Source organism: Astatotilapia calliptera, unplaced genomic scaffold (genome assembly GCF_900246225.1).
Source record: "Astatotilapia calliptera unplaced genomic scaffold, fAstCal1.2 U_scaffold_4, whole genome shotgun sequence".
NCBI lineage: Eukaryota > Metazoa > Chordata > Actinopteri > Cichliformes > Cichlidae > Astatotilapia > Astatotilapia calliptera.
The window spans coordinates 685,576-709,904 of record NW_020535778.1 but is presented as its reverse complement, the minus strand read 5'-3'; the positions used below and the strand labels follow the sequence as shown (position 1 = coordinate 709,904).

At 38.4% G+C, this 24,329-nt stretch overlaps 3 long non-coding RNA genes across 3 annotated transcripts; all 3 read left to right on the top strand.

Moving 5' to 3' along the window:
• The first annotated feature begins 595 nt into the window (after positions 1-595).
• Positions 596-1,282, top strand: LOC113018099 (uncharacterized). The gene is made up of 3 exons (XR_003271696.1): positions 596-617; positions 704-880; positions 1,035-1,282. It is a non-coding gene; the product is annotated as an uncharacterized LOC113018099 (long non-coding RNA).
• A 13,099-nt stretch (positions 1,283-14,381) lies between these two features.
• Positions 14,382-15,575, top strand: LOC113018101 (uncharacterized). Its single transcript, XR_003271698.1, has 3 exons — positions 14,382-14,538; positions 15,299-15,437; positions 15,561-15,575. It is a non-coding gene; the product is annotated as an uncharacterized LOC113018101 (long non-coding RNA).
• Positions 15,576-16,367: 792 nt separating this feature from the next.
• On the top strand, positions 16,368-24,012 carry LOC113018096 (uncharacterized). Its single transcript, XR_003271693.1, has 3 exons — positions 16,368-16,439; positions 16,599-16,675; positions 23,752-24,012. It is a non-coding gene; the product is annotated as an uncharacterized LOC113018096 (long non-coding RNA).
• Positions 24,013-24,329: the final 317 nt, after the last annotated feature.

Below are 24,329 nucleotides of genomic sequence, written 5' to 3'. Positions count from 1 at the left end.
CATCAGTTTTTCATTGTAACCCTCACAGCTCGTCTGACTGTGAGTCCCAGCAGCTCTCAGTTCTTTAAATATGACTTTGTGTCTCTCAGCTGTGAGGAGGACGACAGCTCTGCTGGATGGACTCTGAGGAGAAACACAAGCAAACAACAGAGGAGTCAGTGTGGCGTTGGGTGGGGACAACCAGCTGGTTCTTCCTGTAGCATCAGTGGCATCCTCCCATTGGACAGTGGAGTTTACTGGTGTGAGTCCAGAGAGGGTCCCATCAGTAACATGGTTAACCTGACAGTCACTGGTAAGCTGAGCGTGTGGAGTTAGTGTTGATGAAGCTGTGTGTAAATGGATGAAATGCTGTAGTTTGTCTCTGTGTTTAGGTGGATCAGTGATCCTGCAGAGTCCTGTCCTCCCTGTGATGGAGGGAGATGACGTCACTCTGCTCTGTAAAACAAAGACCACTCCCTCCAACCTCACAGCTGCTTTCTATAAAGATGGCTCCCTCATCAGGAAGCAGCCTACAGGTCACATGACCATCCAGCATGTTTCCAGGTCTGATGAAGGCCTCTACAAGTGTGACATCAGCGGTCATGGAGAGTCTCCATCCAGCTGGATCACTGTCACAGGTGACACACTCACCTGTCTGTGTTTCTGCAGCTTTCAACATTCACAATGTGACGACAACTTAATGACTGTGTTTGCTTTATTTTAGGGGAACACACCACCACACCTCCACCTACATCCACACATCCTCCTGGTTCCACCTGTGTCTCTCCATCACTCTTCTCTCTTGTTCTCACTGTGTCAGTTATTAGTTCAGTCTGTGTTATGGTTCTTGTGTTGTTACTGGTTCTGCTGGTGAGACGACAAGTTAAAAGGAAATCTGAAGGTGAGACTGAGCCGTTTCTCTTTCAGGTTTTGTTTCTCAGAGTGAAATTATGTGAATTATTTTAATGCGATATTCATAAATCATTTAAACACATTCCCACACTATGATTATGCGAATTATTTTGTTGTTTATTTTGGTTCTTTTTATCTGACAGAGGAGAAGTTGGAGATGATGACATCATGTACAGTGACAGAAAAAGTTGAAGTCAACAACAGCCAATGAGAAGAAGCAGAGATCATTTTTAATGCACTGTGTGTTGAGAGTTCATGTTGATATTCAGAGGAAGTATAAAACAGACTCACTTAACTCACTGAGCTTAAACTAATGTGTTAAACATGATTAAAACTTGTGAAACATTCCTTCTAAAATATGTATTGTCCACTTTCATCTTTGTTAAAGATTGAGGAATAACTCCTTGAGTCTGCTTAGCTTGAACCCAAAACACTTATACCTTATACATGGCTTTTCATCTTAGAAAAAAAAGAAATCTAAATACATCACTTTTATTCTGACCCTCCCCAAAACGGTGGAGAATCTAAGTTTGATTCATTCATTTATATTTAAACAGTTTATGATCCAGAGTAACATGAATGGGATGCCAAGCTTCAACTTTAACAGCTTTTTAATCACAAATCCACACGCATGCTGAGCATCTTACTTCCTGTCGTCTATGATGCTTTATTTTCTATCCTTTCCACTGTTTTTTTTTTTTTTTTAGTTTTTCCTTCCTTGCCTCCTTTCCTTGTGTCTTGGTTCCTCCCACCAGAGATGCAACCAGAGAAAGTAACGAAGAAACACAAGGAGAGAGAGATGTTAGACTTTAACACAATCAGACAAACTCACTTCAGAGCCTGATTTTAATTTGACATCGGTTATTTACTTTGAATTCTAACCACTCAGCCTGAAAAGCTTGGGATATAGTTGTCAGCCCACCAGGTGGTCAGGATGCCCAACTTTATGAGCACGATAACTCAAGGAGGTCATGTAAGATTTCTTAATCCTATACCATAGGTTTAGTTAGTCACAGTTTCCTTCCACATATAGCTTTGCAAAAACTGCATAAAAAGCACTTGGAGCAACAAAAACATAATATTCCAGAAACACGCTTTGCCGATCCGATCAGCTGTTTGTAACACTTCCTACGTCCATCAGCGCGAACTATCATATGACCGCATGACCTGCCCGAAACTGGAAGCGACGTCATTTTGCGGAAATGTAGTTTTTTACCATCGTGGCCTCATGAGCTTATACTTGTGTTTTTAAAAGTTATCTTTGACTTTATGACTTTCTGTGTCGTTTCTGGGATGCTTAGGACTCATATTGCACTGCTGGAAATAGTTTATTTTGATGCATATGCTGTTATTTTGCAAATTTGCACTATAATATATTTTTTCGTTTTTCCTGTAGTATATGAAAATGATCTCAAAAATAAAACTATGAAAACACTCAAAATAAATTTCCTTTGTTGGGAAACTAGTTTGTGCAACTTTTTTGTATTTACAGTTTTGAGGGATAAGCCTCTTAAATTTCTCTAACTAGAAATATATGTTAAAAAAAAACATATTATTAAAATTTGGGCTATAATGGTTGTATTGATGTATAGCAACTTGAAATGCTCCAAAAAATGGCTCCACAGCATGTAAAAATATAATATAAGCTCTGGCGGACTTGGTTCTATGGTAGGTCTTAAAGGCCTGTGTTGGGTAATCTCCGGGGCGTTTTTGTGAAGCGCGTATCGACGCTTGCTTTCATTACGTATGCAGTGACATTCGAGGCCTCGCGGGCAGTCCGTACCACGTGACTGATTCAGGAACTGGTTTGCCGGTTTGCGCCAGATTCCAAATAAAATCGCAGCAAAACACAGCTGATTCCCCATCACATTGTGTTGTGGAATTGGATTAGGTACGTGCTACATAGTTACTTGAGCATTTCCTCTCTCGATGGAACCAGCAAGGAAAAGAAAATTTTCCCCTGTCTGGCAACATTTCGATCTCATCTCTCCTAATAAGGTATACACACAGTAATAAATATCACAAATGATAAGCACCATAATATACATAAACGACACCACAGATCCTATAATCGTATTTCTGTGTTCTGGTTCATTAAAAGGTGAAATGTTTGCTGTGCTCCAAAGAACTTGGATACAGCAACAACACCTCATCTATGCTGAGGCATTGCAGAGCCCTGCATGAGAACAAGGAGACTAACCAAGGTGGACCAAGCTCAGGTGAGTTTTTTTAGGTTTTAAGGATACAGTCATTTGATACATTTATATTCCCCATGTCATTCACTTATATTTGGGTTGTATTTACTGTTATCTGTAATTTCTTTTTTTTCTTTTTTTATCAAGGGAGAGCAATGATGTGGATGAGGCCTTGGTCAACATGGTGATAGAGGATTCCCAGCCCTTCACTATTGTGGAGGACAGTGGGTTTAGGAAGCTTGTTAAAGCTTTGAACCCTAACTATGTTCTCCCCACAAGGCAGGTGTGTATCTTAAAATATGAAGCATGTTTCCATTTTGCCTTTATTTCCATATTAAGTACTGTACCTTCTTTTGTTTAGGCTTTGAAAGCTATGGTGGACCAAAGATACAAAGAGTCCAAACAAAAAGAAAAACTGGCTGTGGCCAAGGTTTCTGCAGTTAGTTTGACATCTGATATGTGGACCTCCATTAACACAGAGGCTTACCTAGCCGTCACCTGCCATTTCATTGACTCTAACACTGCATTGCATTCTGTAGTGTTAGGTGTTCAGCACATACTGCTATCAATTTGTCACAAGTAACAGAAGCACTCATGTCAGAGTGGGGCATTACAGACAAAGTTACATGATGGAGCAGCAAACATGGGTGCTTGTGCTAAGGAGCTTAGTTTGCATCACAGTAATTGTGTGGCGAATCTTTTTGACCATTGAATCTAATGGTCAAAAAGCTCTTGATCAAGTAGCAGTATAACTGCTAATGTTTGTTCCATTATTTCATTGCTGCTTTAAGGTGCTGCTGTAGTAACACAGCTTGAATTAATCAGTTTGTGTTGGCTGTTTTCTTAGGAGAGGCTGACAGAGGTGCAGGAGGAAATGGGCCGACCTGCACTGAAGTTAATTCAAGAGTTGGATACACGTTGGAACAGCACATTCCAAATGCTTCAATGTGTTCATGAACTCAGGGAACCTATTGGAGCATCGTTAGCTGGCCTGCACACTGATATTTGCCCACTATCCTCTGAACAGTATGAGCTTATGGTAAATGGCCTGTATTTGTATAGTGCTTTACTAGTCCCTAAGGATCCCAAAGCGCTTTACACATTCAGTCATTCACACACACATTTACACACTGGTGATGGCAGCTACATTGTAGCCACAGTCACCCTGGGGCGCACTGACAGAGGTGAGGCTGCCGGACACTGGCGACACTGGGCCCTCTGACCACCACCAGTAGGCAACGGGTGAAGTGTTGAAGTGAAGCTTATGGCAGAATGTCTTAAAATACTCTCCCCATTTCATGATGCCACCACTGAGCTGTCAGAGGAAAAGCGAGTGTCTGGATCCAAAGTAATTCCACTTTTAACAATGTTACACTAAATGAAGAGGAAATGGGAGTTGTCCTAACTCCAGAGAGCTCCACCATGGTTGAGTGTCTAAGGAGACAATTAAAGGAGGAGCTCTACACATTGCAGTCAATGAGCATCATGTCACTGGCAACATTGCTGGATCCAAGGTAAAAAAAAGAAACAGGCTTCTTAAGCGCCAATAAAGCAATGGATGCCGAGAAGAGACTCATTTTTAAATGTGCTGCTATTTTCCGGCACTTGGCTCCCTCATCATCAAAAGCTTCTCAGCCTGTGACTCAAAGTATATAAGCACATTTTGATTGTTATATTGTATTTAGTTACTTACATTCTGTTTGTTTTAGGCAGTGTTGGTCAAGTTACTTGAAAAAAGTAATCAGTAACTAATTACTGATTACTACCCCAAAAAAGTAATCGCGTTACTTTACTGATTACTTATTTTCAAAAGTAATTAATTACTTAGTTACTTAGTTACTTTTTTAAAACACGATTTACAACCTGAAGAGGCCCAATTCTACTTTTTCTACATAATCCATCATACAAAATGTAATCAAATGGAAAAGTCTCTTTTTTTAACTTGTTTTATCAGTTTTAATCTTTTAACTTTATGCATCAAGCAAAAATTTAATTATATGCAACATTCTCTGACTTGACTAAATTAGTTTAACATTTAAACCTATTTTCTGCACATTCCAGCACATACAATAAAATATTTTTTGTGTTTACACTCACTCTTTCAAATAGATGCAAGTAAAACACAGCAGAAAATAAATAAAGTCAAAGACTAGCGGTCCTGTTGCTCTATTTTCACCTGTAAAGCAGGACTGCGGTAGGCGGAGGTTTACCCTGGTGCAGGTGTGCTGCAGCGGTCTGTTGAAGAATCTGCGAGTTTCTCTGTGAATTTCCCATTACGTCGTTACGCACTCGGTGCTTGCTTGGAAGTTTAGGGTTTTTAAGAAGTTTTCTCCCGACGCACAACGGACGCTAATGTTTTTGTCACTTTTTATGGAATCAAACTCAAAGTAAGGTCAGTACTTCCATGCTTTAAACGCTGCACGCTCATACTCTCTCCCACAATCGATATGTGATCCATTGTTGATCTGCACACAGCTGTTACAAGTAACGCGTTACTGCCCATCTCTGGTTTTAGGTAGCAAACTGTGAAATCGTTTGGATACCACTGTTATGGAGACAAAGACCCCAAATGCTACTGGTGTTGCAACAGCTGAAGTGCAGAAATACCTCCATGAACCAAACATTGGCAGACTGGAGAATCCACTGGAGTACTGGGCTGGACACAAATTTCTTTATCCAAACTTGTATAAACTTGCTGTGGTTTTTTTCTTGCAACCCCTACTTCATCTGTGCCCTGTGAAAGGGTATTTCTCTCAATAAAGAGGAACCGTCTTAAGCCCAGGAAAAGCAGTGGAAAAGCTGCTATTTCTGAATAGAAACAAATGAAAACTTCTCTCTTGTGTCATAAGCACTGTTATAAAGTCATAAGCACATTCACATCACAACCCCTTCCCCTTTGTTTCCATGTACATTCCCGTGTTAAGCTGCCAATGTATTATACACAAACATTAATATAATATTAAATATAACTAATATTTAGAGTTTAGTTATTTGTGTCATGAACAACAGTAATTTCTCTATTTATTCAACTTGAGGCCCCACACACTAGTTTGTGTCATTATCCAGATGTACATAAGCATGAGTACACAGTTACACAATCATACCAAAACTCTGTCCTGATAGTTTCCAGTTTCTCTTTTGTATCAGACATCTTGAGACAATATCCGGGCTAAATAACCATGACAACAATTTATTTATTCAGTTTATAGGTTTACACATCATCAGAACATTAATCATAATACAGAAATATACCAAAATGATGATCGAAGTGATGGGGAGGGCTGTGAGTACTCAGACTGTGCTCATTGAACACAATATGGATAAGATCTTGGAGAAGCTCACGGCTCTTTAATGGAAAATTCACTGGGATGCAGCACTCAAAACGAGAGGACCTAATCCTTCCTGTATGTTTCTGGTTGAGGGGCTTAAGTCACTGTAGATATGGCAAAGATGCAGATGAGGCTTAGACACAGGAGCTGATGTGCATTCAAAGCCGTCCCCAAGCAGCTTCCAGTGTGTTTTTGTATGAGTGTAGCTTACTAGTAAAGTGAGATACAAATGCACAGGGATAAAGAGCATAGCATTGTTGAGAAACAAAGAAAAATCAAAAAAGAGAAAATCCACATTTCCATGTCTCATCGACATCTCCCAAAGAAAGTGGAACACATTACTGGAACACCCTTTCATGCATGAAAGCTCGAGGGTGGATAATTTTAAAAGGTGGTTATTTTCTATGAAAAGGTGCTTGCTCTGGGGACATTTTTTAAAGGTAAGTTTCATTGTATTGCTTATTTTTTTCTTTCTTTAACAAGAAAGGTGGATTTAAAAATAATCCACCAACCTGTTTAAGAATAGATATAGAAAAAAAGATCCAGACATAAAAAAATTCACTTTCTGCAAATGAAAAAACAAAACAAAAAATGTTACTTCTCTGAGAGGAGCGATGAAGGGAGTGAAGAGGAAGTTTGAGCTTTCTACCACAAAAAACAGGATCTGAAAAAGTGAATCTAGCAATTTCGTGATTTTAAAAAACAGAACTATATAGCGAAGAAGACAAAGTAGAAAGATGTTAACAAAAATGAAAAATCTTGTCTGTTTAACAACAATCCAAAAATCCCTCCCTCCCCAGATTAAGATAACAGTGTTTAAGTTCTGCTTGACTTTGCTCAGAAGCAGAACAAATTAAATGTCTACAGATAACATCAGCAGCATTCATAAATAATAATCTGTACCAAACTGTATGTTGCACTATTCTTTCCACACAGAGGTAAATGTAAGACTGGAATCATTGATTTCAGACACATTGTTCTAAAAACGATTGAAGTTAAAGTTTAATATTAGTAGCAGACCTGCCCGGTCTCTCCATTTGTAAGTCTACTGTGTCAGCTGCAGATGGTTTTTCTTTCACCTGCTCTTTAATGTTTTCATCATTACTCAGGCTTTGTTGATGGTGTTGATTTACCTCAACAACTTTAATGAACAAAGATTAACTAGGGTTTGTTTATGTATCTTTTAGAAATCCTCTGATTCTGATAGTCCTAAACTCTCTGCTGAGCTACACAGGTGCTGAGGTAGATGCAACCCAGTACCAGCAAGGTGTTCCTAATACAGCAGCCACTTGGTGTTTGTATAGTGTATAAAGGCATCAGTCACAGAAAGATAAGAGCCAGTAGGTGGCAGAAGAGGAGCTTCAGTTTGCCCAACACTTGATGGTTTTCATCTGACCTTTGACTTTCACAGCATCTCCTCTCAGGGTTGCCTACTTCCTGCTTGATATGCCTGCTGCTTGTGTCTGATTTTCCAATTCTTTTATGTAGCATTACATATATTCTGTGTACATTCCTTGAGCCAGTATAGAAAGCACAGCTCATTTAGTTCACACAGTTTCACTCAAAAGACACACAACAGTTTTGCCACTCCAAATTATGTTGACTGAAATTAAATCTTGTATATTAAATGAACATATAAGGTAACCTAAGATTAGCATGTTAAGAAAGAGATATAAATTAGAAATATATCAAGTGGAAGTCTGCTGCCATCTACTGGTAATGCAGGAGCGGAGCTGCCGATTTGAATGACAATAAGAAACTTGGAAATGATTTAAAAGTGTCCAAAATATAATATAAAAGGGTAATCATTAAATGAAATTAAAGTTACTAATAGTGTTAGGTATTATTGATCTTTATTATTATATTTTTATTTATTATCTGCTATTACACCAAAATGTATAGCATACTTAAGTTAACAGGGAAATATGGAACCGTAGGAAAATATTGTTGTTCTAATGACCACGACATTACATTGTACTTAAAACTCCTTTCAAGTAATATACTTGTAATGTCAAGTGAATTGCCTTGGAATGACATTTAATTGCAGTGTAATTACAACTTGTTCACAAGCTGGGTTTTTTTGTTTGTTTGGTTTTTTAAGTATAAAATGTACATGAATCACTCTCAGTCAGGAGCTTGATGCAAGATCTTGACTCATGGAGAGGTTTGCATTTGATCTGAAGGCAATTAGGACCACAGTCAAACAAACACAACCAAAAACATAATGACGGTAAAGTAATGGTTAGGGAGAAACACTTCAAGGTCATGGAGTAGCCAGTCCCCAGACGTCACTGCTGTAAAAAATCTGTTGAGGGAGCTGAACCATTGAGACGCCAAACGGCAGCCAAGAAACCTAAAGAAGTAAAACAGTTTTCATAAAGAGAAGTGGGCCTAAGAAATACCTCACCATCTGCTTGAAGAACTAATTCTTAATTCACTCAATGACTCAATTGTTTTTCTTTTTTCTTGTATTTCTCACTGCAAGTGAGCAAAAATACAAAGAGGATCAAATAACTATTCCCCCCACAGTATACAGTATAAGGGCACATTTGTGTAGACACATGAATGAGAGAGTAGGAAGGAGAATGAAAATTTCATTTGTATTCCCTTCTTTAGTTTTTTTGAATTAATTTTGTAAATCTACTGATTATTTAGTATCCACTAATAGTACTACAAGCATTAAATATAATACATAACCTTATGTTTAATGCTTTTAGTACTATAACCAGTGCTTATAAATAGAAAAATGATAATAAATACCATAAGAATAATAGCATTTATAACAATATTTTCATTACAAAATAAATTATATTAAATGAATGAATCTATACACTAACATCGGAATTAAACAGGTGCTGGGGTGAGTACAGAATATTAAGATGAAGTTAGTGGAAAGACACCAGCGTTTACATCTGCATGCACATGTTTGTAAGTTTATATAGTTTGAAGTCAAATGACAGCTGAACATGAAAAAAAAATTAAAAGAGTGCAAAGCTATACACAGTCATGTGACAGTTAATGGCTTTGCTTCACAGGAAGAAAGTTCTTCTTTTAAATCCAATGGCTGGCTGAGGTCTCTATGTGTGGGGTCTGCATAGTTCTCTCCAGGCTAATGGCATCAGTGGTTGATTGTAGGTATGAATTTTTGTCTGGCTGTGGCTCTGAAAACAACAGATAACCTGTCCATGGTGTACCCTGCCTATTGCACTGAGACATTTGGGTCATGCTCCAGTAACATTATCTTGATGGTACATTTCTAAACATGAACAGGGGAAAAAAAGAAAAAGAGAAAACAATAACTTCTTTGTGAATCTATCTTGTCAGGCTTAAAATTCCTCTACTAAGTGTTGGTGCTCAGAGTTGGATGAGCTTATGTCCTGCAAAGAAAAAAAAAGAAATATGAATACAATTATGCAATTAAATTAAACAGCATGATTTTGCATTTATTTAATCTAGATTTTGGTTTAGTTTATACTTTCTGTTGTAGATTCAGTTTACACGCTTCCCCTGGGGAGTATCATTAAATGGGATTTCATACATTTTCAGTACTATGCAGGTGATACCCAGCTTGATCCATCACAGTGCTTCATATTGTAAGATAAAGAGTCAATAATAGTGACTGCAAACATAGATTACAAGTTTGTCAAGCTTACAAACAAACAGATTGTAGAGTCTAAGCCTACGCTTGAAACCACTGAGGTGTTCATTGATAGGGGTGAGGAGATGCCACTGGTATGAATGAACTTGTTAAACTTGTTACAGTCCAGTAACTTCACCCGTACTTATCTTGTCTGTTTAAAATCTTTATTCCATCAGTATGCTTTTTCAATGCTTATAATTCCAGACTGTTTGCTTACTCCCAAACAACAGCACCTGCTGCTAATTACTTGTGTGTACCTTAAACCAAAAAACACAAAAAGTGACCAATGGCAGCTAGGGGTGCAACAATACTCGTATAGATATTGAACCGTTCGATACAGTGCTTTCGGTTCGGTTCGCATATGTATCGAATAATACAAATTTTTTTATTTATTTTATCAACTTTTCTTCTGACGATGCTGTCTGTGTTGAGCGCTCAGTGGATCTGCGTTCAACTACTCCGCCTAGGCTGCACTGTCAAGTGCAGATCCACTGAGCACAGCGCAAGGTAGCAAGACAGAAGCTAAGCTCGTTGCAACATGGCAACTGCCTCAACGCTACCAGAAACTGAACCTCCCCCACCCTCATTCAGATCTGGCGTTTGGAACTATCTTGGTTTTCATGTGAAGTATGACCCTGAAGGTAAGCGCGTCATGGACAAAAGTAAAACAGTATGTCGGATGTGCCATGCAATGCTCAACTGGTGGGAAATAGTAAAACACATGGAAAATGAGCTCATGTAGTTATTTTTTTGACATTTTTGTGTCCATCTTCCAACTCCCGCCTTTGTTCTTCATCTGTCTCTAAGTTTAACATTGCATGAAAGGGGAGCTTTCAGCAATAAAAATCCCCACCTGCAGACTTCATTCTCAACAAATATTAGTCATGCAACTCTTTCACTTTCTTTTTTTATCGAACGTATTCTGGAAAACATCTGAGCTTTGTACGATTCCACGGTCTTTGTTTTGACTTGTTCCCTTATCGTTATATCTATCTCAGATGTGTCGTGTCACATGTTGGCAACTTTCACACACTATGTGCATCCCTGCTATGAAACTTGTGGTCTTTGTTGCTGTGGCTCCTCCACTTCCACTTTGCAGTTAATCATGGACTTGGGTAAACTATGATAGTACCACACTCAAATTCAGTGGGGAGCCTATACAGTGGCTTGCAAAAGTATTGGGCCCCCTTGAACTTTCCCAGATTTTGTCACATTACAGCCACAAACATGAATCAATTTTATTGTCTATCTATCTCAGAGTTTTCTGTTGACCAAGAGTCAACAGAAAAACAAATATCAAAACCAAAACATCAAAAATGCATCACATTCGAAACCAAAACCACTGCAGAAAGGATCCAACATTAAAAGAAAATGAATAAATAAAATTATACATATATATATATATATTCATTCATATATTTTAAGGTTGGATCGTGACAGTAATTTACTGACTGATGAACAAGCAAAAATTAGTGTCCAACACTGTATTACATCTAAAGAAAATGTTATTTTTATGTCATGGCTCCAATTTTTCCTAACAATGTTAATGCTAGAGGAAGTCTGGAACCGTTCTTGAGCGTTGGCAACTTTCACACACTATGTGCATCAGCGTTTCGCAACGCTGCTGTGAAACTTTACGTGGTCTTTGTTGCGTTGGCTCCTCTACTTCCACTTTGCAGTTAATCATGGACTTGGGTAAACTATGAAAGTACCACACTCAGATTCAGTGATGAGCCTCTAGATACGGTCACTTAGAATTGCTGCTTCCAGCTTTCTGGTGGTTTCCAGCTGCGGAGAGTCCCCCCTCCAATCGTAGAGTGTCACCAGTGGCGTGTCCAGCGGGGTGGGGGGGCACAGGCCACCCCCAGGCCAATATTACTTAAATGTCCGGGTAAGTAATATTAAGTTTGTTGAGTTTAGTAAACTTCGGTGAAATTAGAATACCAAGGAAAAAATAACACTTGAAGAATTATTGCAGCCGTCGAATATTTCAGACCGTATGCTGAGGGGAGCTAACATAAGAGTCATGAGTTTTAAGATATACAGTGGGGCAAAAAAGTATTTAGTCAGCCACCGATTGTGCAAGTTCCCCCACCTAAAATGATGACAGAGGTCAGTAATTTGCACCAGAGGTACACTTCAACTGTGAGAGACAGAATGTGAAAAAAAAATCCATGAATCCACATGGTAGGATTTGTAAAGAATTTATTTGTAAATCAGGGTGGAAAATAAGTATTTTTTATAAACTAGCAGATAAACAACAGCAGCACGTTTAAGCTTGATCAGCTGTTGTTAGAATTTATTTAATATTAATTTCTAGTATCAGCTGATGTTTGCTGGAGCCACAGCTGTAAAGCTGCTGGTCATGATGTCGGTTTGGATATGTGATGAGAGGGAAACATGAAGATGAAACCAGGAGATGTCCTTACTGAATCATCAGAGCTGAACAGGTGATGGAGAAACAGGTTTACCTTTTAGGTGACATGAATGAGTTGAAAGGAAGTTATGAACTGTTTCTGAGAGACAAATAACACCAGGATCCTTTTTTTTTGTAGCTGACAGCTGGTAACTGTGCAGGGGCGGATCTAGGAAAGTTTTGCCAGGGGGCATTAACAGGGAAAGAAGGGCAGAAAGAAATATTAGCTTTTATTAAATAATTATCTGAATCTTACAACCAAAGTTTTTATCTGATGTAAAATGTATAGAAATCCTGCATATATACTAACAAGACTGTGTACATCACTGTCACAACAGCATTTGTTTTCATTCAAAGTTTTTATGACTTTAATACCTGGTGGGCCGGTCTCTAGTCAAAATGCCCGATTTTCTGTCCCAGTCCAGCCCTGCAGGTTAATACTGGCAGTGTCACCATGCCAGCTGACTGTATTTCATCATCAGCCAGTGTTGTTCTTTATCAATATTACCAAAGTGTCACGGACCCGGTTCCGGGGACTTGGGGTCCGTGAGAAGTGTGGACCTTTAGTGTTACTATTGCTGTTATTGTTATTGGTGTTATTGTATTGGATGTATTTTTGCTGCACTGTGCTCTTGTGTTCCATGCTGGTGTGTGTCTGCGGGTGTGGCTGAAGGATGAAGGACAGCCACCTGCAGGCCTGATGGGCGTGGCCCTGCCGGTCATGCCTAGGTTCTCACACACCTGCTTCTGATCAGGCTCGTCGGGGGAGCTACTTAACAGAGCGATGGAGCTTCCTCTGGCGCAGGATCGTTGAGTTAGACTTCATGTCAGTGTTTATAGTCCTGGTCAGTGTATACCTGCTGGAGTTGGTGCCATAACGGCTGTGTCTGTCGTTTTTCCTCAGGAGGACAGCGGAACACAGGACTGCAAGACACACGGGGTGTGCGAAGGCACAGGGCAGAGAGCAAGAGATACCAGCACTTAGGAGAAGACACGTCACGGGAGTCGAGGGAGCACTTTGGAGATTTATTGTGTGGTGTACATTTACCTCACTGTAAATAAACCCACTGCTCATTCCACTAAGTCCAGCGTTTGGGTCCTTTCTCCAACATCCCCTCACGGTCTGCCAGTCAGACCGTGACACAAAGTTTACCATAAGGCAGCATAGAAAGTATTTACTTGCTTTCAGGTTTTATTCAAATGTTAGTCTTTTCAGTTGTTTCCCCACTTTTTTCCTGTTTCAAAATCAAACACCAGTTTGTGAGAAGATTATCTTCTTTTTTTTAATAGGCAGATAAAGTTTTGCATTGGCTAATTTGTCAATTGTTTGTTACAAATGTTCGTATTTTAATATTAAAAAATGTTTTTGCCCAAAACATATGTGCACTATATGTCAGTAAAAATATTATGCAAATATTGCTGTCCTTGAATGCTGAGTAAACACTGACAAAGCACTGATTGTATCTCTTGTACTTTATCAACACAGTATCTAACAACTTTGCACCGTAGTGGTTAAAATCTCATTCTAATAAGAGTTAAAAGCGCATTCGGTTATTAGGTTTATAGGATTATTGAATTATGGTTAACGGTTGGTAGAATTTTTTTTAAACATTATCTGCCAATTACATCTGCTACCCTTCTCCAAATCTGTGCCCCTACCTGGCCCCCCAACAAAAAATTTCTAGACACGCCACTGAGTGTCACCAAGAGATTTTCTTTAAAATGTCCTGAAGAAAGCTGCACATGTTGTTTCATGTTTCATTTGACACAAAGTGACTAAAACAGAGTGGAGAAAATCCAGATTTCCATACATCCTGAAGAACACGTTATTCAAATCTCTTTTGGTGCATGACTGCTAGAGATCATTTGATTTTAAAATGTTGGTTTTGTTATGAAAACGTGTTTGCACAGGTAGTTTCAAGATTTTTTTTAAACAAGAAAAAAAAGCCCAAAAGAAATAGCAGGAGTGCACAGAGCAAGAGGGCGGGGATTCATTTTCTGTAAATCTAAAAGACGTCACATCACTGAGAGGAACGATGGAGGAAACATCTCTGCAATGTCTGCTCAGTAAGTAAAAACCTCTTAAGGTTACCTAAAGTTTATTTTTACAGATTTTTTGAATGTTGATTGATGACAGATGAAAGAAAATGACATAAGCAACAAGTGAAACAGTATTTCAAGAAAGTTTAAAACACAAAGAAGACACATTTCAGCTGTGAAGAGGAAGTTTGAGCATCTTACAGAAAAACAGGATGTGAAAAACTGAATTTAGCAGTTTAGTGATTTAAAAACAGAACTGTACTGTGGATATACATTTTACTGATACTCGGCTGTCTTTTACTCAATGCATACAAAAGGTCTACGGCATGAAAACAAAGTAGAACGATATTAACAAAAATGAATTATATTCATTTAACAATAATAAAAAAATCCTCCATCCTCGGATTAACACCAAGACTGCTTGTTTCTGCTCAGGAGCAGAAACATTAAAATGTCTACATTCAACATAAGCAGCATTTATTAACAAAACATAAAAATCTAAATAATAATCTGTACCACAAAGGTAGATGTTAGACTACAATGACTCGACTGATCTCTGACACATTGTTATAGAAGTACTTTAATTTAAAGACTGTCTAATCTTGAAAATAAATGTGTTTTATGTTGAGTTAATTTTTATCAGTGTTCTGTTTTTTAGGTCTATGGATGTGATTCTTGTCTGACTGCAGTCATGACATTTGACAAGTTTCACATTTTGACATGAAGCATAAATCAGACTTTAAAGGAGCATTTTAATCAACACAACAGAATCTCTTCTCTTTATCAGACACAGCAGTACAGAAGAAAATATGACTCATCACTTGATTGATTGACTGATTGATGAAGAATTGATGTGTTTGTGAAAACTCAAACCAACCTTTCCTCTTTAGTTCTGATCTCACTGCTGAGCTGCACAACAAACCAAGGTCAGTAACCTTCTTCTGTCACAGTTTAAACCTGATAAATGCTCACTGATATGACCTGATTGTGTTCATATTTCACAATGTAAAGTCTAACAGATCATCCGTTTTTCATTTTAACCCTCACAGCTCATCTGACTGTGAGTCCCAGCAGCTCTCAGTTCTTTGAAGATGACTCTGTGACTCTGAGCTGTGAGGAGGACGACAGCTCTGCTGGATGGACTCTGAGGAGAAACACAAGCAAACGACAGAGGACTCAGTGTGGAGATGGGTGGGGAAGATGGTCTGGTTCTTCTTGTAACATCAGCTTCATCATCTCATTGGAAAGTGGAGTTTACTGGTGTGAGTCCAGAGAGGGTCCCATCAGTAACATGGTTAACCTGACAGTCACTGGTAAGCTGAGTGTGTGGAGTTAGTGTTGATGAAGCTGTGTGTAAATGGATGAAATGCTGTAGTTTGTCTCTGTGTTGAGGTGGATCAGTGATCCTGCAGAGTCCTGTCCTCCCTGTGATGGAGGGAGATGACGTCACTCTGCTCTGTAAAACAAAGACCACTCCCTCCAACCTCCCAGCTGCTTTCTATAAAGATGGCTCCCTCATCAGGAAGCAGCCTACAGGTCACATGACCATCCAGCATGTTTCCAGGTCTGATGAAGGCCTCTACAAGTGTGACATCAGCGGTCATGGAGAGTCTCCATCCAGCTGGATCACTGTCACAGGTGACACACTCACCTGTCTGTGTTTCTGCAGCTTTCAACATTCACAATGTGACGACAACTTAATGACTGTGTTTGCTTTATTTTAGGGGAACACACCACCACACCTCCACCTACATCCACACCTCCACCTACATCCACCTGTCCTCCTGGTTCCACCTCCATCACTCTTCCTCCATCACTCTCTCCTCCTGTTCTCTCTGTGTTGTCATGTGTTGGATCAGTCTGTGTTATGGTTCTTGTGTTGTTACTGGTTCTGCTGGTGAGACTACAAGTTCAAAGGAAAACTCAAAGTGAGTCTGAGCCGTTTCTCTTTCAGGTTTAGTTTCTCAGAGTAAAGTTCTGTAAATTATTTTACCGTCATATTCACAAATTATTTAAACAGTTTCCTGCTGTGATTATGAAACAGTGAAATTACTTTGGTGTTCATTCTGGTTTCTTTTATCTGACAGGGGAGGAGTTGGAGATGATGACATCACGTACACCAAAGGCTCAAGTCATCAACAACAGCCAATCAAAGGAAGCAGAGGTAGTTTTTAATGCGCTGTGTGTTTAGGCTTCATGTTAATATTTAGAGGAATTATAAAACTTGGCTAAAGGAACTCTGTGAACTCACTAATTAATTCATTTTGACATTTTATGATCCAGATCAACATAAATCGGATGCCGAATTCCCACTTTAAGAGCTTTTTACCATGAAAATACACACACACACAGATCATCTTACTTCCTGTTACACTGGTTCATTTTTTATTCTTTACATGATGAAGATTATTTGAGTTTGTCCACCCTCAGTTTCTTCCTTTAAATCCAACCTCTCTTCATCTTTCTGAGTGAAGAAACAGTCCTAGGTCAGGGACCCAGTGTTTTCTGTTTGTATTGTTATTCCTTGATTTCATGTGTCATTGTCAGTGTTGGGGAGTAATGGAATACATGTACCGCCGTTACGTATTTAAAATACAAAATATGAGTAACTGTATTCCGTTACAGTTACCGTTTAAAAAGGTGGTATTCAGAATACAGTTACTTTGTTGAAATAAATGGATTACACTGCGGTACTTTCCTGTTTCATATTGTCGCGGGTCAGAACTGTTTGGGTTTGTTTGACAGCTACATTCTGTTGTTCCAAGCGGCAGGGTTACGGTTGCCATGGTTACAGGGCGACGCTCTCTCTCTCTCTGTGTGTGTGTTTCCTGGGTGAGAGAGCGTCTTTTCGTTGTTGTTGTTGTTGTGCTAAGCTAACAGGCAGAATGCTACAAGCATAGCTCTAAAGAATGTAGCATCATGGGCAGTGTAGTCCGTGCTGCAGGGAGAATGGACTGCCATACACGTTATGGGTCTGTGAGCGCGAGGAGGGAGAAAAAGGGGAGTGGAAAGGTACGAGTTGTCATCGAGGAAAAACGGGAGCTGGAAGCATGTAAATATAATAATAACCACTTCAGCCAAGAAGAGTGCCTGACGAGCCCAGTTGTAAGTAAGCTATTAGGACTCGACTGTACACCGTGTTTGTGTTTGTTTCCTCCGAAAACAATAAGTTCCGTTGGAGCAGTCTTTCAACGCCTCTCTCTGTCTCCCGCAAGAAAAGTTGACCCACACAACAAAGTAAAGCTATTTTTCGGCTATGAGCCGACAGGGACCCCGCCGTATTAGTCAGAGGTCCCGTTACTACAGTTCGGAGTCGCGGACCTTCAGTAATAGTAATAAATCACACAGCAATAGTACATTCACGTTGTTGTAAAAAGCATGATAATATATTAAGTAATCCAAAGTATTCAGAATACGTTACTGTCATTGAGTAACGTAACGGAATACGATACAGAATACATTTTGGGGCATGTATTCTGTAATGGAATACATTTTAAAAGTAACCTTCCCAACACTGGTCATTGTGAGTCTCTTGGTTTTGGTGTCTGTCTTAAGTATTCCTTAGTTTTTACTGAGTTCTAGTTCTTAGGTTTTGGTTCCATGTGTGCATATTGTTGTGTGAGTTCTTGGGCTGTGTTTACCCTCGTGCTGTTATGTTTATCTGCCCCCAGCTCCTCTGTGCACTAGTCTTAATAATCAGTGTGCTCAGTTTTGCATCCTCCTTTCTCATCATGTGTAATTATCCTCAGCTGTGTCGCCCTCCTTCTCCCTCTTTGCCCTGTTGACCTTCTGTATTTATTGTCTGTGCCTGCCTCTGTGCTTTGCTGCATTGTTAACATTCATGCCCTCAGACCTGCCTGTGTGTTTTGGTTCTTGTTCAGTTTCTAGCCCTCCTGGTTTGTTCTGTTTTTGACTGATGCCTGCAGTAAAGCAGTGGTCCTTGCGTTTAAGTTCTGCTTCCAGGAGTCTGCATGTTGGGTCCTTTTCCTGCCTCCCTGCACACGGTCATAACACTTTCATTTCTCTCCTTGTCAAATACAGCAGCTGAACCTTTAGCTACAACACACTGTGAGACAAACTGTTTGTGTGTTTGATGATCTTTGAGCGTTGAACGTTTGTTGAAACGTTACATTTGAAAGAACTTGTCATTTAAAAAATCCTACTCACTTTATGCTCACACCTCTTCAGTCACTTCAGCCAGATGCTGAACTGTAAAAAAAAAGAAGTAGATTTTACGGTAAAACGCTGGCAGCTTTGGTTGCCAGAAATCTACCGTAAAATTACGGGTGAAACATTTTCTTCTTTAACGGTAACAAGGTATTGTTATTGTTGATTTTACGGTTAAAAATAGTGCTAGGGTCAATATTTTACCGTAGAAGAAAATGTTTAAACTTGAAGAAAAAATAATGTTTTTCCCTTGAATTAACATGAAAATAACATAAAATAAAGTTTGTGCCAGAAAACACATTTTTTCCCTGTAAAATTAATTATCAAAAAAATAATAAAATACAATTTTATTTTGTCGTTTTTAGACTAGAGTGCTTTTAAGTGTTCTACTCTGTAAGCTTAATACACAAACCATGATTTTATTCAAATTACTAAATGTAACACAAAAATGTCCACCTTAAATTTTCAAAAAAGTATTTTATTTAACATCTTTGATGTTTTGAACATCAAACATTTACATTTGTACTCAACAAATCACAAATAGTTACTAGTTATCTCCATGACAGTAACAGTGAGGAATCACAGAATTCTTACAAGTTCTGTTCAAACTGTGCAAAACCAGTGCTTTAAGTTGAGCACACATTATACTTTACATCTGCCTTTAGCAGACAATTCAGACACCTTTAAGTGTTTTGGTGCTGTTTTCACTACATAAATGTCAGTACACGTAGAATCTTGACTTTTCAAATTATCCAAATACAAATATAGAGAATTAAACATTTTTTCTATAATTGAAAGAAAATCTGAATTGAAGAAATTACAGGAACAAGTTTACACCCACATATTTTGCACACAGAACTGAGCAGTAAACCTGAAAATGTACATCTTAAAACTGCATCAGGTAACAAACAAAAACTTTACACTTGCTTTGAGAACTTCAACCGCAAATTTTTGGATAACTACAAAATGCCAGCAATGTACATGCAGCATACTTTTACACTATTGGAATACAAATATCTTTAAAACTGGGAAAATTAAAATCCAAGAAACAAAATCGCAGGTTTACCACATTTTTACCAGATACATTTTTCAGATATAAAACAGTGAATCAAAAGTAGACCATGTACTTTTACAAATTGTGTCTAGTAAAACTTCACATTGTTAAAAACTTCCCACTCATAATCAGAAATGTAACAATTGTTTCAAAAACAGAACATCTGTAAAGTATGTAACATAGTATACCTTTATCACTTTGTCTCAAACAAGAGGGGTAGGACTAGATCCACTCATGGTCAGCAATGTCTGAGATGAGAGTGAGGACTCTGGGATTGACTGAGAACACTTTTTTCTTCTTGGATTCAACCTTGGTGGCTCTCTCAGGATTTATGGAAAATAAACACCTTTATGAAAAAAAGGGCGAGAGAGATTGAGGAAATTAACAACCTGAGTTGGGATATCAAATGGCCAAGTTTGAAAAGCACAAAAATAAATCCATAATAAAATAAATTTTACCATTGAAGGAACTCCAGTGTTGATCGTAGTTCCACTGGGTAGTGTATGTTAAAGCAGTAGTAACTGCCAAACATTAGGCAGATAGCAGAGGTGAAGGTTGTGATGCGGTCGTTGACAATCTTCTTGTCAATGCTCAACATGAATGTCTCAGCAGCGAAGCAGGAGGAACCTGAGAATTAAAACAACAACAACAAATTAAAAACTTTAATAACAAGAGCTTTAATGTCAGTCATATATACAAATACAGAGATACTTGTTACATGGATCATAGGATGAGTTATGTTACTAGTTGAACTTATATGGTTGTGTTATCCAGTGTATTAGTGAGGAAGCAACAGAACATGAAACGAAACAAGCCAAGAGTACAAGAATGTGGCAGTTACAACAGAAAAAAAAAAAAAAAAGTTGAATTTTGCTCTTTCACCTTACCGCAAACAATGATGAAGGGTGTTAGTGGGATGTTGAGTAGAGAGAAGTACACAGCCAAAACCTTGTGCTTCTTTTTGGCAGAACCAAGTGGGTTCACTACTTCAAATGCATCCTGGTATAGAACCAGCTTGAGGCAATGCGGATTTTCCTGAAAAAATTTGTTTGACACAAACACGTTACCATCACAACATTCCCTGAGAACATCTGGTCTTGAAACATTATTAGGATTCACTGATATGAGACCTTGCCAAAAACTTGATTCCAGCATACCCTTCAAAATATTTAGCAGAGGAACACAATAGGCAAATCTCTCCATCCTGTTCTTGTCCCTGCCCAAAAACACTTTTCTGGGTTCAATATACTTGAACACAGCTTTAAAGCCCTGAACTCTTGAATAAGAAGTTCTCAGGGACCCTGTGTGACAAGCTGAGAACAAGTCAGATTGTTTTACTGTGTCACAGATTTTTATGTCTTCATCTGAAACTGACATATCTTTTGGAAATGAGCTTAGTCTATTCAATGTATACATCTGTCTCAATTCATGTATATTTTGTATTTCTTCAACAATGGTTTGAATGGTAGATGCTGGCAGAAGATGCTGTCCCTGTAGTTTAATGTAAAACATACATACATTTCTGAGATACAGGTCACTGAAATTAGACCCATCCATACCAGGGTCTTCTATATCTGATACACTGACACCTTCCTGTATGGTGGCACTTGTAGATGGACTCTCTGAGTATCTTTGTTTAAACCACAAATCACATTTACCTAACGTTTGTGTTTTCTAGACATATGGGAGATAAATGTAGATTTTACAGAGAACTCACTTTGGCATCCTCTCACTGGACAAGTTACATGCTGTCCCTCTTCTATGTGTTCCTGTAAGTGAGCAATCAAAGCTTTAGTTCCCTCACATTGGCGTTCACAAAGTGAGACAGTGCAATTCAAACCCATTAAGGTAGCATTCTGAGAAACAGTTGCGGTACCAGTGTGGTGGCGGTAGAAGTGAGACTTTAAAGCAGCATATCCAGAAAACACCTGCTTACAACTTACTTCAACACATTTAAAAATACACCGGGGTTCATTACGATGCAGTCTGCAATGCAAAACATAAGCTTTCACGGACTGAACCGATTCTCCACATATGCTGCAAAAATACATAACCAATATGACACAGCTGCGAGGCTAGCTAACTTAAAGCTTCAGCCGGATGTCAAACAAGGCGGGAAAATCCAGGCCGCATTTAGACAAAGCATTCAAATATAGCTATACTAATTAGACGGTTTCCATTAATACACCCGTCTCCAAAACACGTCTCAAAACGCGCACTGCTGGTTTTGCAAGGCTCTTTTCAGCCTGATGTAGCTAACGCTAATGTTAGAAACGAGCTAAAGCTAACGTAAATTTATCATTTGCGCCTTCACTGCCTGCAACACAATGCTGTCGATAAATAAACCAAGTTGGATTATTTTCTTACCGTAGTAACTGAAGACGAGCTGTGGCAGACGTTAAATTAAAAAAAATGAGAAACAAGTCCACGAAAATGAAGATAGCGTGCTGCCGTAGTCCAAAGCAAAACTTGTGTGGAGCTGTACAGACGTTATCTGCAGTGGAGCCTGATGCAGTGCACTGATTGGCCCATTTGAAATCGGGCGCCTTGATGTGAAACGGTGCTCTAAACGTCAGGGGAAAATGCTTAATTTTGGGAGGAGGTGCTTTTAAAATCTTTTTTCTTCATATGATAATTAACTATGAATAAATAGAACAGACAACAGATTATTGTTTTAACACTTTTGGGATTATATGAATTCACTCAATAATATAGTATGTCTATCATTAGCTGTAGGTCTCTCAAGTTGTTGTTAGCTTTTACATTTTAAACTCATGGTTTATTGAGTTCAACAGAATGTAGATTTAAGAGCTACATCCCATATTCTTTACAAAAACTACATCCAAAAATTACCCTAATACATTTCTAGTATAAAGATCTTGGGACATATGTACCTGTTATATGAATATGCTGTATTAAATGTGCTATGAATCAAGAATGGATTTAATGTAAAGTGTTTTGGGCTTCTTGAAAACCACTATCTAATCCATTATTATTATTATGTGAAATTAATGCAAAAATCACAGTCATATTACAGCATGTATCCATTACCAGCACAACCATGCTTACTTTCAGCAATTAAAACCTGTATTTTTTTCAATAAATAAATGTAAAAAAAATTGTGTTTGCCTGTTCTAAACTTTATTGGAATCTTCCGTTAAAAAAACTACGCAAGAGTGATTTACAATAGGTTTATGTATTTTTTTCAGAGAAAAAATGTACATATTACAGTTTTTCTACATTTCTTTATTTACAGCAATTTCACATCAAATCAACAGTTTTAAACTGTTTTATAGTTAACAGGTTTTTCCTGTCGTATTTTTACTGTCTTTCACTGTTAAATATACGGATCTTTTTTACAGTGTGAAATATCAACCACAACTTAAGGGCAGTTTGGTACAGATTATTATTTTGATTTTGGATTTTATGTATTAATAATGAAGGGTGCTGATGTTGTCTGTAAACATTTCATTTATCTGCATCCTCACCAACATCAGCTACTCCCTCCTGTTGTTTTCAATGAGCTGACATATGAAGCTAAACTGGGATCTCTCATCACAGTGCTGATGATAGTGTGTTTCAAAGTGTGGGGCTGTTTTGTAGCTTGTGGTAAAATTAGTGTTTTTTTTCTTCTCCTACTGTTAATAACCAGTGACCAAATATAACCAGAGGGTGATTTTCCAAAGTAGAAAAAAGATGATCACATCATCTTTGTGCTATGAGGAACAATAACTCTCTTCTTTCAACACACATCCTGTACACTAACAGTGCATTTAGAAGTTGTGGTATTTGCAGTCCTCTGTGTGTGTTTTAATGAAACTGAGTTTGTGTCTGTAAGATGTCAGATACATAAACTTCTCTTTAACATAAAGATTTGATTTTATTCTTCTTCAGACTTTAACTGTGATGCTCTGATACTTTCACTAACATTCTCCTGTTGTGTTCATTTACTTTACATAAACATGAGTTTAGAGAGCTGTTTATTCTTCTCATGTTGAACTGTGTGTGTTTGTGTTCAGACATTAAACCAGAGCCAGACGTTGTCTACTCCTCACTGAAGTAGTCCACCAGTCCAACCACTGACGTCCAGCTGCTGGTCTCTAACTAGTCCACACAGCCACACAATGTTGATTTGCATATATTCTCTAGTGCCTTCTCATTAAAATATACACTCTAAGTGTTTGTATGAGTGTTAATAGTATAACTAAAATATGAATGTCATCTGTACAGTGTTGTCCTGCTTCCTCTGCAGCATCAATAAACTTTGCTGTCACATGTTGTTCCTGTCGTGTGGTTCTGTGGGTTTCAGAAGTATTGCTGATGGAAAAATGTGAGTTGTGTTTCTAACTGATACACATAGCAGATAAGAAAGAACAGACAAACAACTTAATCTCAACCACAGATTAAAAACAGCAGGAACATCTTTCAGTGGCTGAAATAACTCTGAACAAATTGTTTATTTGTTTGTTATCCATGGATGATGAACAAGGATCACTCAGTGTTCGTCTATGCTCTCGTGTCAGGTGCTTCAGTAGATTACTCGTGCTATTAACAGCAGCCGATAGTTTTACTAAGTAACGCGTTGCACCCAACACTG